Source organism: Lagopus muta, chromosome 1, assembly GCF_023343835.1.
Source record: "Lagopus muta isolate bLagMut1 chromosome 1, bLagMut1 primary, whole genome shotgun sequence".
Lineage (NCBI taxonomy): Eukaryota > Metazoa > Chordata > Aves > Galliformes > Phasianidae > Lagopus > Lagopus muta.
Window position 1 is genome coordinate 24,390,867 of NC_064433.1, and position 13,581 is coordinate 24,404,447.

General features: G+C 43.5%; 1 protein-coding gene across 5 annotated transcripts in view; it reads right to left on the bottom strand.

The window, feature by feature from the left end:
• ST7 (suppression of tumorigenicity 7) overlaps nt 1-13,581 on the bottom strand; it is a 135,124-nt gene that overhangs the window by 97,400 nt on the left and 24,143 nt on the right. The gene's annotated exons all lie outside the window — the stretch shown is intronic.

Genomic DNA, 13,581 nt, shown 5'->3' on the forward strand with positions numbered 1-13,581 from the left:
AAGGCATGTCCAAATTATTCCTGCTCACAAAGCTATCCGTGGCACAGGACCATAGTTTGGCTATTCCCAGAACTGAAGCAGTTATTTTGACTACTTAGGGCCAGTAACACCTCCTTTAAGTGCAACAGCTTGACAAAAAGCTGTGTGTGGAGGAAGCAAGCCTTCTGGCTCAGCTTTCAAGTAACCAAGGTAAGCTCACAAAGCCAACATGTCTATTACGTGCCATGCCTAAGGCTCCCAGCGTCTTTGAACACCAAACACTGGAACAAAACCCCTAGTGTTAATGTACAATGGCTTACGGATAATTTTAGTTCTGATGAGCAAATCTGACCTTCCCACAGCATTGTTTCCAAAGAAGGTGCAAAACCTAAGGGCTGGCCAGTGACAGCCATGCAGGTGTCAGGGAGGCAGGCCCACTGCCAGTTCTCACTGCATACGTGGCTGAAAGGCCCAAACCACCCCGACAGCACCTGGGTAAGATATTCATCATGCTCCGGTTCACTAGCATTACTTTTGCTAGGTCAGTGCTTTAGATTGTGGAGGAAGCAACGCTTGACAGACCTGCACCAAAATTCTTTATCAACTCTACCAAGAGCACTTACAAAATAGGTTTAATTTTACTACCTCCTGCTTTATATAATGACAGCCATACAGTTAGATTAGTTGACTAGTAGAATTTAAAATTTCTATTTCCCATCCTGATTTTGCTGTTGGTTTATTCTGCAAAGAAGGGTTAACAATTTTCACCTCTTCCTATGAGAAAGTCTATCTATCCTACACAGCTGTTCAGATGATGTAAACTAGCATGCAGAGAATGTCAAAGGAAATGTGCAAGAATTATCATTGTTATGATCTTCTCACAATATGCACAAGACATTGTTCAAGCATTTGATTCGTTTACAATATAACTTCCATACATTTCTCCGCGAGCTAGCTATATTTAAAGCAGCAAATATATATTTGAAGTTCTCTGCTGTACATTCATATTTTCCAGAGAAAGGGATGTGCTTCTCAGTTACTAGCGCATTTTGAACAGATATTCCTTATTTCTCAATTTACATTACAGAGAATGAAAGTATCTATTTTGTTAAAACGAGAGTCTAAACATTAAACAATAGCTTGGCTTTTAATAAAGAAGATGAAAAATTAAATGTCAATTTTATATGGACATAAATTTCGGCTTCAGAATCACTTCTCTTAAGAAGAGTGGAGGCAGGGAAGTGCAAGCTACTAACAGAGGTAGACTCATATGTGCTTTACTCTGATCCATTACAATAGAAACCTTTGCTCTCTCTTGTTGCTAGAGAAACACTTCTTCTTGAGCTTAATCCCATTTTCCATGGGAGAAACCTCAGGAAAGGAGGAGGAATCCACTGCACCTCTGCATGGGAGATCCCACCCACCTCCATAACTTTCACTGGCCTCAAAGATGAGCAAGGTTTGTCAGTTAAACTCTGCCTTACTTTCCAGCTACCATGCTCTGTCAGTTTTTTTAGGATGTTACAAAATTTAAGGCATTACGCAATTAATCTCTACGTCCAGCAACCACTGAACTTATTTCGCCTCTACGAAAGTCAGCTCTCTCCTAAATTTACAGGCAGGCTACCCATCACCTCCAGCTTCTGCAGGTTTTGCTGCCTCCAGCAGCAGCTGACAGCAATTATCGATCTGTGTGACACCAACTGTAGCGACCTCACACCAGCAGCTCAGTTCTACCGTGCTGCTCTCTTTTCCTTCTTAAATGGACAGAGGGAGAAAATACAATGAAAAAAAGCCCCGTAGGTTGAGACCAGGACAGGGAAATCACTTACCAATAACCAATACAGGCAAAACAGACTCAGTATGGAAAGATGAATGTGATTTATGGCCCACTGATAACAAAACAGACCAGTCAAAACTAACACCAATCTAAAAACACCTTCTCCCATGTATCCTCTTCTACCACCTCCCCCAGAGTGGGCTGCGGTCAGTCCATAGCACCTCATGTTTGCCCATTTCTGTCCTTCCTCAGCTGATCCAGTATGGCCTTCCTATAGGTCCCAGGACCGCTCCGATGCAGCTCCACACCATGGAGCTCACCCTGAAGGGAGCTCCACACAGGTCCCCCATCTGTGGGGGTATCCATGGCCATACCTCCTGCAAGCTGCATGCACTGCCACACCACCCAGGGGACAGCCTGCTCCTCCGTGGGCCCCTCTTGGGCTGCATGGAGCTGCTGGAGCACCTCCTGCCCCCCTCCTGCCCTAAACTTAGTGCCACAGGGCAGCTGCTCTCTGGTTTCTCCCCCCTCTCTCCCAGCTGTGCAGCTGTTGTTCTCTGGCAGCAGCTGGGCCCTGTTGGAGCAGCTGGAGCTGCTCTGCTCTGCTGTGGCATGGGGCACTGCACTGCTACCAACACCTTGCCACGTAAGCCTGATACACCAACAAAACACTGCAAGGGTGTTTTCCAGGCTATGGAGAATAACGGACAACAATGAGAGCACACATCACTGAGCTGCAGGTGACTGCAGAGTTTCTATGGCCTTATTTTGCTCAACTTTTCTGGCACTTCATTAGCTGCAGTAAACATATCTGGTGAATAATTCACGAGCATACTGGGGAGGATCTTCATTACCGGTACAATTTCACTGTGAAGAAACATCTGATATTCGTCATTTTAGGAAAGAGAGGAACTCTCCCAGTGCCCAGGCCAGCAACTGAGAGCAGAGGTGCCTGGTTCCCAAGAGGCAAGACCACACCAGGAGCCGACTGCCCAGAAGCTGGGCCAGCAGCACGGTGGAAAATATCCCTGGATATCTGAGCCATTCCCTCAGTTCCCTTATTTCACTGGCACAGAGAGGAAGGAGTGAGCTGGCAGAGAAAGAAATGCCAAGGTCTCTAAACTGATTAACATACAAAGCAGAATTTAGACCAGAACGGCTTCCTGACTACAGAACTGTTTTTATTATTTTTTGCTCTTGCACTGGTTTTTCAGATATTTCTGTATAGTCCGTATCGTGTTTATGCAACCCCATTTCACATAATTCTTTTTCTGCAGCAATTTTAGCCAACTAATGCCTCAAAGACTAAGTTTTTGGAGCACGCACACACACAAATGACAAGAAGAAGTGAAGAATACATATTTCATTTTTCCACCAAAAATGTTCTTACGTCTGTGTTGGTCATAATCTGAGATAGAAAGTCCAACTGATAGATTTCATTTTTGAAAAGAGATATGAAATGAGCCATAATAGAGCACTGTCAGATTATTGCAGTATTTTTCAACTTTAATTCTAAAAAAAAAACCTTAGCTTCAGCGCTGCTCTTTACATGATTATTGCAATCTGTTTTTTATGGGAAGAGCTCAGCAATCAGCAGCTCCCTGTGCTCTGCATCCCCCAGGACACTCTTCCGGAACACTCCTAATGGACACAAAGCTCTGGCAGTTAAGAAATGGCAGTGCACTGCACACAGAGAGCTTTATGTGAAGAATACTGCAAATGAGAGAGAAGAAAAAAAAAAAGAAGGATTAGCCCAGCGCAGGCATTTAATGCTAGGGTAAGGCTGAAGCTGTGGGTGCCTGACAGGCATCTCTTCACATGGCTCATTGTTTGCTCCTCATTAGCATCACTATCTTAAGGAAATCTCAAATCTTAGACCCCTATCTTCTGCAGGTGATAAAGCCTTGAGACCCTAGGCAATAAAATCTAATTTTCCTCCAGTAGCCCCTGGACTATACTTGAATAGCTGGGGTCCACTGAAGAGAACAAGAGAGTAGAAAGGTACTCCTATTCCCTACAACAAATGATACAGATTCAGTCTGCCATTTTCTACAACCACTTCCCTTCCTATAATCAGTGTGAGACTGGAAAATTATGCGGTATTATCTAATAAATGGCAGAATATATCTCATCTTCTGTGCAATACTGTCAAAAGATCAGGATGATGACTCACCTCTTTTTTATTTCAGTTTTGTTGGTTTTGTTTTCAGTTTGGTCGGTTTTGTTTTAAACACAGAACAATACCCAAAAATATGTAGACAGTTACCAACACAGTGGGACTACCTGCTCACTGTGTGCAAACAACATTTCAAACCTAAATTAAATGCATTAGTTTTCAATAAGATCAAGTCCCAGGCCTCAACAGAGCATGACTTCATTAAATTCTGAGAGCCAGTTTTGTCCCAAACACATTCAACTGAGTGGTGAAACAGGGCCATGGCTGTATCTGAAAAATGTACAGCACAACACACCAGCTTTTGTAATGAGCCAGGAGAGCTTGAAAGCCAAGGAAGCAACCAGTGAGCACTGTGGTTAAATCAAACACATTTCATTAAACAGCTATTCATATGCATTTTTAAAGTAGTAAAATATTAGAAGAATGAAGATGAAGAGTGTGTATTTTCTACATTGAGGGAAATGCCTGAAATATTTCGTGGGATTTTTTGTTTTTTCATCCTAAAATTAGGGTCATTTCCACAGATCTATGCCAAAGGACTGCACATATGTACGTGCACAAGCTTCAAATGTATGAGTGAGCAGAGGTGGATAACAAATTAAAAATAGATTATAAACAAACTAACATTTTTAATGCAACTCTGAGGGATGAGAGATTAGGATTAAGGCCTATTCATAATAAACCACATGCAAACTGGTATCAGTGAGAACATGTGTGCCCCAGAAAAAGAAAACACAAAAATATCTAATTTATATGCAAAAATAGTGAAACAGAGAGAAGGTTTAGAACAGTAGTAAACACTGCCAACACAGCATTATGATCCATATTAATAATGGTGACTGATCTAATGCCAAAACTTCACAGCTAGGACTGAGTTTGGTTGTTGAGACAGGAAGATTAAATTTAAATTAATTCTCAGTCTGAATAAACATGGGAAAAATGTGAGATTTGACCTTACAAATAGCAATTGCACATACAGGAAAAATTAAGAAGGACTTCTAAGTTTACAAGGGAATACCCACAAGACAGTAGAAGAAGGTGTGTGAGCTATTTAGCACAGCTTTCTGAAGGAAATAAGATTCACATGGACACGATGTCTGTGTGCACAAGTCCCTGCTTAATAATTGGAAGCATCATCCACGGCAACCCCACTTTGCAGAGGGGCAGGAGAAACCAAGCATCCTGGGTGCTGAGTGACAGCAAGTAATTAGGTAGGGAGGAGATGACTTATAGTCTCTACTGCATGAGAGAGTGCTGTGCTGAACATGTATCTTGCATAAAAGAGTTCATGGTGTAACCAGGGAAAAACTTCAGAGTTTTATTCTTGTTTTCTTATGTGGATATCTGTGTGCATTATGATGGCTAAACTGACACTGCAGCCCTGAATATAATGCATTGTACGGACAGTTAGGAAACAAAATCCGCTGGAAAGCAAGCTCCATCAGTGCCACTGGGTGAACCTCCAGGCATTTAAGGATTTTGGTTTTCCCAAGGCACAAGATTTTGGTAGCGTCACAGCCTCTGGTTCCATGAATTCCAGTCAGTTTCCAGGCACTGCGAGTCTAGCAGATAGGTACATGCTTGAATAACTCAATAAACTGAGGTTTTCTTGAGGAAGAAGAGCCTCTTGTAGGAGCCGATCAAACAGTCAAAGCAGCTGCTTTAGAAATCCCATTTGCACACACTGCTGCAGCCCAGATGTCCACCTCACACAGACTGCAGGCTCCAGGCCTGGACCTCGCCGCAGCAGCCTCTTTTGATTTACACTCAACAGCAGAATGGTAAAAACCTTCCTGGAAAGACAGAATTCTCCAAACTAAAAAAGACTTTTCTGGGTAAGTGTCAACCTGAGGAGCACACATCAGATGAAGAATCTTCCCCCATAGTGCTTAAGCGTTGTCCCACCAGTTTTGAGGGAAAGTAGGCTCTTAAACTTGATGAACACCTTGGAAATGTTCTTGTCAACAAAAAAGCACTAGAGAAAATGTCAGGCATTTAGTCATGGTAACAGAAGGCTTTCCTATATAGGTAGAGGAAAATAACATTGGAGAGAATGGTGCTACCTGCCTTCCTCGTGGCAGATCCAGCTGCACCAGCACCCTTCCTGCCAGACACCAGTCATGAAGGAAAACTGCAGAAGCTCCCAAATCCTGCTTCACGTGTGAGCTTGCCTTTGCAAGGACTGCCTTCGTGAGGAGTTCGCAGCACCTCTTAGCTCAGAGGGTTCCCTCAGCAAAAATACCCTGCTGCCAAAATACTGAGAAACCTTAGTAACTACTGCCCAGTGACGGTCTGATACATAAACATCGTGGTAGAAGCAGGACTCTAAATGGGTGTGCTAATTAGCAGCATGGCAATTTAGCAGCAGCTAAATGACCAGACATTAACCATATTCAAGTTTCTAAACAAACTGTGGGCATCCCCATGAGCAGACTGCACTGTGCAGGTCCAGCGAGCCTGCAGCTCCCTGCCAGGCCTTTGCTGTGCCATTTGCTGTTGGTGCAAGGTTCCTGAAACCTGATCCCAGCCTTCAGCACGACCAAGTCACCCAAAGAGCAGGTATTAAACTGAGAAAGACACCTTCTGCTGTGTTCAGCCGCATAATATCCATGACGCCATTGATTTAACAGTATCTTGACACTTAGAAGCACTGTGCCAAGTATATTCTCTGGCTTCAGCATCATGAAAGATTCAAGGGCCTGTGCCTGGTAATAGGTGGCAAGGAGAGTTTATCAGCTTTATCAGCTGAAGCAGGAAGTCCATGCGAGCACAGCCTTTGCAGATACACAATGAAGATAAAATCAGGAACAGTCACTTCACCCAAGAGCAGTCTCCCTGCAATCAGACATTCCTCCTTCTGCAAGTTAAAGCACAGAGACACATTCCTTTCAAGCTGATGGCTTTGTAGCCCTTTTCACATACTGGATTTATTTACTCAGCCTACCTAATCAGTTGTCAAACCAGATAGAAGTGCTTCAGTAGCAGAGCATGCGCATACCACATGTCGTTCCTCCCTCCCCCCCCACCAGCTGTAGAGTGAGTACATCGCTGCCTCAATTCTCCATATAGCAGATCAGTCTTCAGATCACTGTTGGCTCTTCTTAGCACTGTGTGCTGTCAGTCAGTATTATTTACCCACTTCAGCCTCTGGCCCTGTTTACACTATAGGCAAGTAGCGTTTGACACCACTTATCCTCAGTAGAACACACTCTGGTTGTCAGCCAAAACAAATCCCCAAGCAGAAAGAACGATCTGTCCCTGCACCAGGGCTGAGGTTGGTTGGCCGCCCCACGGGGCCCAGCAGGCACCTGCAGGGCAGGGCTTGCATGTTCCCTGCTTTTATGTTTAAGAGAAACAGCATGAGAAATATATCCTGTGCACATAGCTTCTGAAAACTCTCAAGAGGGCTGGAAGAAAATGTATTTTTAAATTATTTACATGGACTACTGTAGCTTTCTTCAGCTCGCAGCAAACATCACTGGAAATACTGCGGATTGGATGAATGAGGTCCAGTATGGCCTCCTCCCTGCTCTCACATCTGTTTATAAACCAGTAAAAACAGACTTACAGGCTCTATTACTCTTCTTGTTGCTAACTATCTGCTTGATTGAAACTGAAACAAAAGGATAACTTTCTGAACACATTATAGGCAGGGAAAAGCAAATGGCTGAGTGCTTTAATAAGGATATATGATATCCAACGTCCAATTATGAGCATACAGCTTCCTCTGGCATGTGGTGCCAGTCCCAAGAAAAGACCTCAGTGGAAAGACCAACTATGTCTTAATCATGTCCTCAACATGCCCCTTATTCCAAATACCTTTTGCATGTCTGTGCAGAGGGAGTTAAGGCTCTTCTGGAACATTGCTTTCATTGTATACAATAAGTGCTTCTTGCCAGAGCAATTCTTTTTGCAACATATTTTCTATGAAAAATAGTTCACTTTGTTCAAGTTCTGCTCTGCATTACCAATGCAAATGAAAGGAATGCATATGTGAATTTGTATTTCATTGGCAAACTAACCCTTCACCAACTTTCATTGTCATGAAGCAAATGTCAGTAACTTTGCTTTGCTTTAAAACAACACAGAAGATGGAAAAAAAACTAATAATAAGAGAGCTGCATAGCACCGCTTGTTGAAATGTACTTATGTACTTTGATAACTGCCCACGCTGACGCACGTCAGGTTGCTCCAGACAGACATGTGCTGCACACTCACTGTGGAAGCCAAAAGGGAACTGGAACATTTTACTTGCAAGAGCCATGCTAAGACCTCTGCTCAGCCACAGTGTTGATTTACATGCAGTGTAAGTTAGAGCCAGGAGATGTCTTCAGGGCAGGAGCTTTCTGAAGGGCAATTTCCTGGTTAACAAGCTAGAGTTAAAACATCTATTTCCTTTGAAATGTGCCTTTTTAATCATTCGTGTTTTTCCTTATTACTGACTACTTAAAATAGAGTGATTCACTAGTTCACAACAGCCAGCAGTAAACACAAAGGAAAAACTAATCAAATAAAAACCTGCAGGGCCAGGTGATGGATATTGTGGACAGTTCTCTTGCAGAAAGTCATGGTGAAGTGGTAAATCACTTTCTATGAGAGGCTGAAACAAGAGCCAAGACAGGTGTGCCAATTCAAGCCAAAACACAAGTCAGTCCTTATTCCACCCACCCAGCCATGGCCAAGCTTGGCTCCCTGGCGATTTGCCTTTGCTGAAAATCAGGAAGAGGCAACTGAGGCTTTGATTTGAGGCATGACTGACCACCGAGGAAAAGAGGACCTTCTCAATCCAATCTTTGTGTTTTTTTCCTCCAGTCAACAGATTAACATACAGTTAACAAATTAACATACTGTCGGCAACAAACAAAACTTCATCCTCTTTCAGATACATCAACTTTAGCTCAGGCTCTACGTGGAAAACCCCATTGTTTAATTTTCTTTCTCAATCAAATGATTCCATACTTCTGCTGGCGGTAATGAGCCACAGTTTCATTGTTTCTGCAGCAGCCAACTATGATTTTCTGCATTTCTTAGCACAAGAAGTTCCCCAAATCAATCTCTACTAGAACTTGTTCACAATGCACTTTGGCAGCACATGGCTGTAACCCAAGGACTGTTACTTCACAACCAGCAGCCACGCTCTCACAGGCTCCTCACAGCCACCTTTGGGTACTCTCCCTCCAGAGTAGCATGTGGGGAGCCCCACTGCCTGGGGACGGATCTGGGAACCCCACACAGCCACTGACTGCCCATACATGCATGTTTAATAGAGCACAGTTACCAGTGACTCACAGCAATCTGCCACCTCTACCAACCCCGGAGGTCATGGAATTCCCATTTATTCCAGTGCAAAACCACGTCTTTATAGGAGGCATATCTTGACCTTTTGGTAGAATACTGTTACTGCAGCAAATGATGTGGTCATGATCTATCTAGCTAAATGTATGGCCTCTGGTCACTTCTGTGCCCCCACACCAACAGTTCTAATGTTCTCCAGTCAGAGATCAGTCCTTCGATAAAATAATCCTTGGATATCAACAGATTACAGATGCAAGATATTCCTTTAAAATAGTTTTTGTATGAAATATAGAACACCATTTTTCAGTTCAAAGATGGCTGAAGTAATTTCTGAGAAAAGCATGAAAAGAAACTGAAGATTCTCTAGTTTTAAAGATGCTGTTTAACAACAAAGGCCCCACAAAGGTGATCTAGTGCAGTCTTTGAATTCTCATCATAGAAGGAGAGCGCACAGGGCACTTTTCACTCATTCTAACTCTTTCACCTTTTTATTTATGAATGGGTTTTGCAATGAATTTGCTGGCTTCAAACTGGTAGCATGGCTTTTACCCTTTCCAACTCTCATTTAATTGCTTCTACTCTCACAAAGAAACCATTTCTCCTTCTGCTTCTATCCCACACCTCTCACACCCTTCCTACATCCTGCACAGCAGATCAGAAGAGGTAGCCAGCAGAGCACTGTGAGCCTCCCACCATCTCCTACACCTACAGCTGCCAGCCCTGGTAAGGGCTTCCCCACATTGCCAATACTATCTGAAAGGTTCACACCCTACCAGAAGGAGCTGGGTTGTCAAATGCCAAACCACAGTGCACTTCTGCAGCAATACATGTCAGCCCTCCCATATGGTGAGCACCGGTCCTTTCCGCAGGCATGAGTGATGCTTTGCAAAAGTTTTGCTCCTCTCGCTCTTACTCCTCACTGATTTCTAGTCCAGACACATTTTCTCTGACCAAGGGAAGGAACCAGTGATTATTCAAGGGAAGGGGCACATGCACTCAAGGTCTAGAGAACCTTGATCAAGCCCCTTCGCTCATCCAAGATCACTCCGTGAGCATCCTTGTACACCTCAAAGCCCACCTCCCCCGCCCAAGAGCCTGCAGTCACTCCAGCACTCAGTCAGCCCTATTTTCTGGCACAGACACAATGCTGCTCCCCTGTCCTTGTTTGAATCCCACAGCACACCCCAAATTCCATTGGCAAGGGGAAATGGCTATCCCCTATGGGTTGCCACATCCAGCCAAACCCACCCTGTTAGCTGGTTCTACCTCTTCAAAAACAAAAAAAAAGAAAAAGAAAAGAAAGAAAGAAAGAAAGAAAAAGCAAATTCTTTGATTTTGCTTTGATGGAGAGATAAAAAAACAACCAAACAAACAAAACCACCACCACCAACAAAAAAATCTGTGTGCTTTTTTTTCCCCTCAAAACACACCTTTACATCATTCAAAGGACAACAAAAGACATAGCTGACATGCTTGTGAAAGCACTGCATAAGAGACTTTCTAGTGCCACTGCAGCAGGGTAACAGAGCCCATCCTAGGGGACAGTGAAGGACCATCAGCAAATACTACTGGACTACTGGGGGTGGTGATGAACATGACAGACCAGAGTTACTGCAGAGGTAAGCCAGGGCCTCGGCTGCTGCAGGAATGCACTGATATATACAGCAATTTTATCTAAAATCCTTTTGAGACTGAAATGTGGAGCTGCTCTGTGAGGAGCAGGCTGTGCTGGAAAGCCAGAGAACTGTGATCAAAGCAAGTCAGAGGAGCCACTGGCACAGCCAGGACAGGCTGGAGTGCACTCTAGAGAACAGAAAAATGGAAGGAAGTGGGAGAAGATTTACAGCATAAAATGGCAGAGACCATAACTGGGAACGAGGTGGTACCTCTGTGCAGCACTGCGTGAGCCACATCCCAGAGCCAAAGGCAACACCAACAATGAACCTCCTCTGAACCAGCATGGCTTTCAGAGGGGTTTTTCTCACACTAAGGATCACATTCATTGTTCTGTGCCAGCAACAATATTGCATTGTAATGTCTTGGGATTCTGGCAGACATAAGAAAAAACATTCAACCTCAATAAGAAAGCTCCAAGAAGCAGCTAAAGCAATGAAGAACAATGCTTTGCTGGCTGCTGTCCTACATGGGAGACTTTTACATATTGATCACACAGCCAAGCACAGCAGTGTGAACTCAGGTGAGAACTGGAGCCCATAAGCCTGGATTTTAATAAACTTCAAAAGGTCGATGATCAAGCAACCAAGCTTTACCTTACCTATAAAATCAAAGGAAAGCTGAACAAGGCCACAAAACAGATCAGGCTGGGGGGAGAAGCCTCATCTGAGCATTCAGGCAAGAATGGTCTCTCACCTGCTGCTTCATAACAGACATCAAGGTGCCCATGCTGCTGACATGGGATGTGTGGCCACAGCACCACAGGAGCACAGGGCCTGTCTGGCCTCCCTGCTCCCATCAGCCCTTCCTTCCACCATCACCATGCCCTGTGCCTGAGCCTTATGGATACATGTGACCAAAAAATTAAAAAGAAAATAAACAGTGTAGAGCAACTCAAAGTGCTTTTTTTGACCTGTACAATCTCACAGATCATCAACAGGAAGCGAACATGGTGATGTCTATGCAGACAACAATACTGGCTTCACTTCTTTTTCAAAAACTAATAGTTCATTTCAAACTAATATAATTTCCATCATTTTTCAGGATTGGGGTTTTGTTTGGTTTTTTAAAGTTTCTGCCCTTCTAAGAATTGGACTCTTATCTTTAATGGTCACTCATTTTTCTTCTTACACATTCTTAAGGCAATCTTTCTTCACATTCCGAGCAGAACAGGATTTCACAGCCACTCTGCTTTCCTTTTGGTTGGGGAGCACTCTGAGCTTTCTCACAATCATTACAACAGAAAAGCTTCAGCCAACGCAAAAAGGAAAACATAAATTATGCTATGACAGCTTTATAAGGCTAATTCTAATAAATATCCCTCAGTAGGCTTCTATTCAATGTTCCTCTAGAACAGCTACTGGGGATGTTTCTGCTGGAAGTATTTTCAGTTGTAACAAATATTTAATGGGAGTGCAAGGATTTCAATGCTCTTTCACTGGGTAGATCAGCAGCAGGGCAGAAGAACAGAGCTGACCAGTTTGAGCACTGGCCTGGGGCAGGACAGACCATCTCATAACAGTTGGATGTAATTGACTTTTCTCACCTGAGATAACTCCCAGTCAGATTTCTGTCAAAGCTTCTGCCCCTGCTCCGATCAGCTTAAATCTGCTGTGGGCCAGACAGAGCAGAGGGCTGAAGATGGGTCTCCCATGCTGGAGGACCAGGGCTACCACACTATGAAGGCATGCATGCAGGCCAGCCAATGCAGCCTCTGGCAGGTCTTGTTTATTGTAGCACTGTTTCAGTGGTTTGTTTGGGTGCACAGGGAGTCTGAAAACACCACTCCAAGTACTTTCTACTTCAGCACAATCTATATATGGATCTCTGCCTCACCCAAGTTACTGCCTCTGGATTTTTACTGAAAATGGCAACAACAGAAAAGTCCATATTGCTGACAGAAAGAAATTATGATTCTGAAAAGAGCAATTTCATGCCTTACCTATATGAAATTATGTATATAATGGTTGATTGACTTGTTTGACTGAAACTCTTAGAAACCCAAGTGTCCTTTTCAAGAGGTAACCAGAAACCTTTTTATTCAACTACCACTTCTACTGGAAAAGTCAAGTCACTTTTGAAAATAGGATTCAGACACATGATGACTTGGAAGGAAATTCAAAACTGTTTCATATGAGCTGATAAGCAGCCTGACAGCTCACCTGTATTATCACTGACCCATTCTTACATTGTTTGTTATCAAAGTCTCTCACTGCTGGTACTCCAGTGAACGCTGAGGAGCCTGAAGAGGTCTGTGTGTCTGCGCTTGTTCAAACTGCACTGAGGTTGTGAAGGCTGAGATGACAACTGGAGGCTGAAGGACAACGTTCAAAAGCTAGAAGTGCCTGATACTAAAGCTGGCATAGAAAACTGGTACAGAAAACACTGATAGATGAATGAGGAAATGTTATACCTGACATGGGACATGTCAAATTACGAATTTCTATCCATAGGCTGAATCCATTTTCTGTGCCATGGTTTCAGCACACAAAACAGCTTAGACTCAAAACAGCAACTTAAAAAAAAAAGTTGAAAGAATTAATCTAACAGTAGAGTTCCACCCTCTTCATGCACCAGCTCTCCTTTCCTGGTTATTTATACGGGCCAACTTTCAAAAGCAACGAGAATGACTTTTGTTTTCCCTTATGCACGATGTGCCCAGCCAGCTGGACATCTC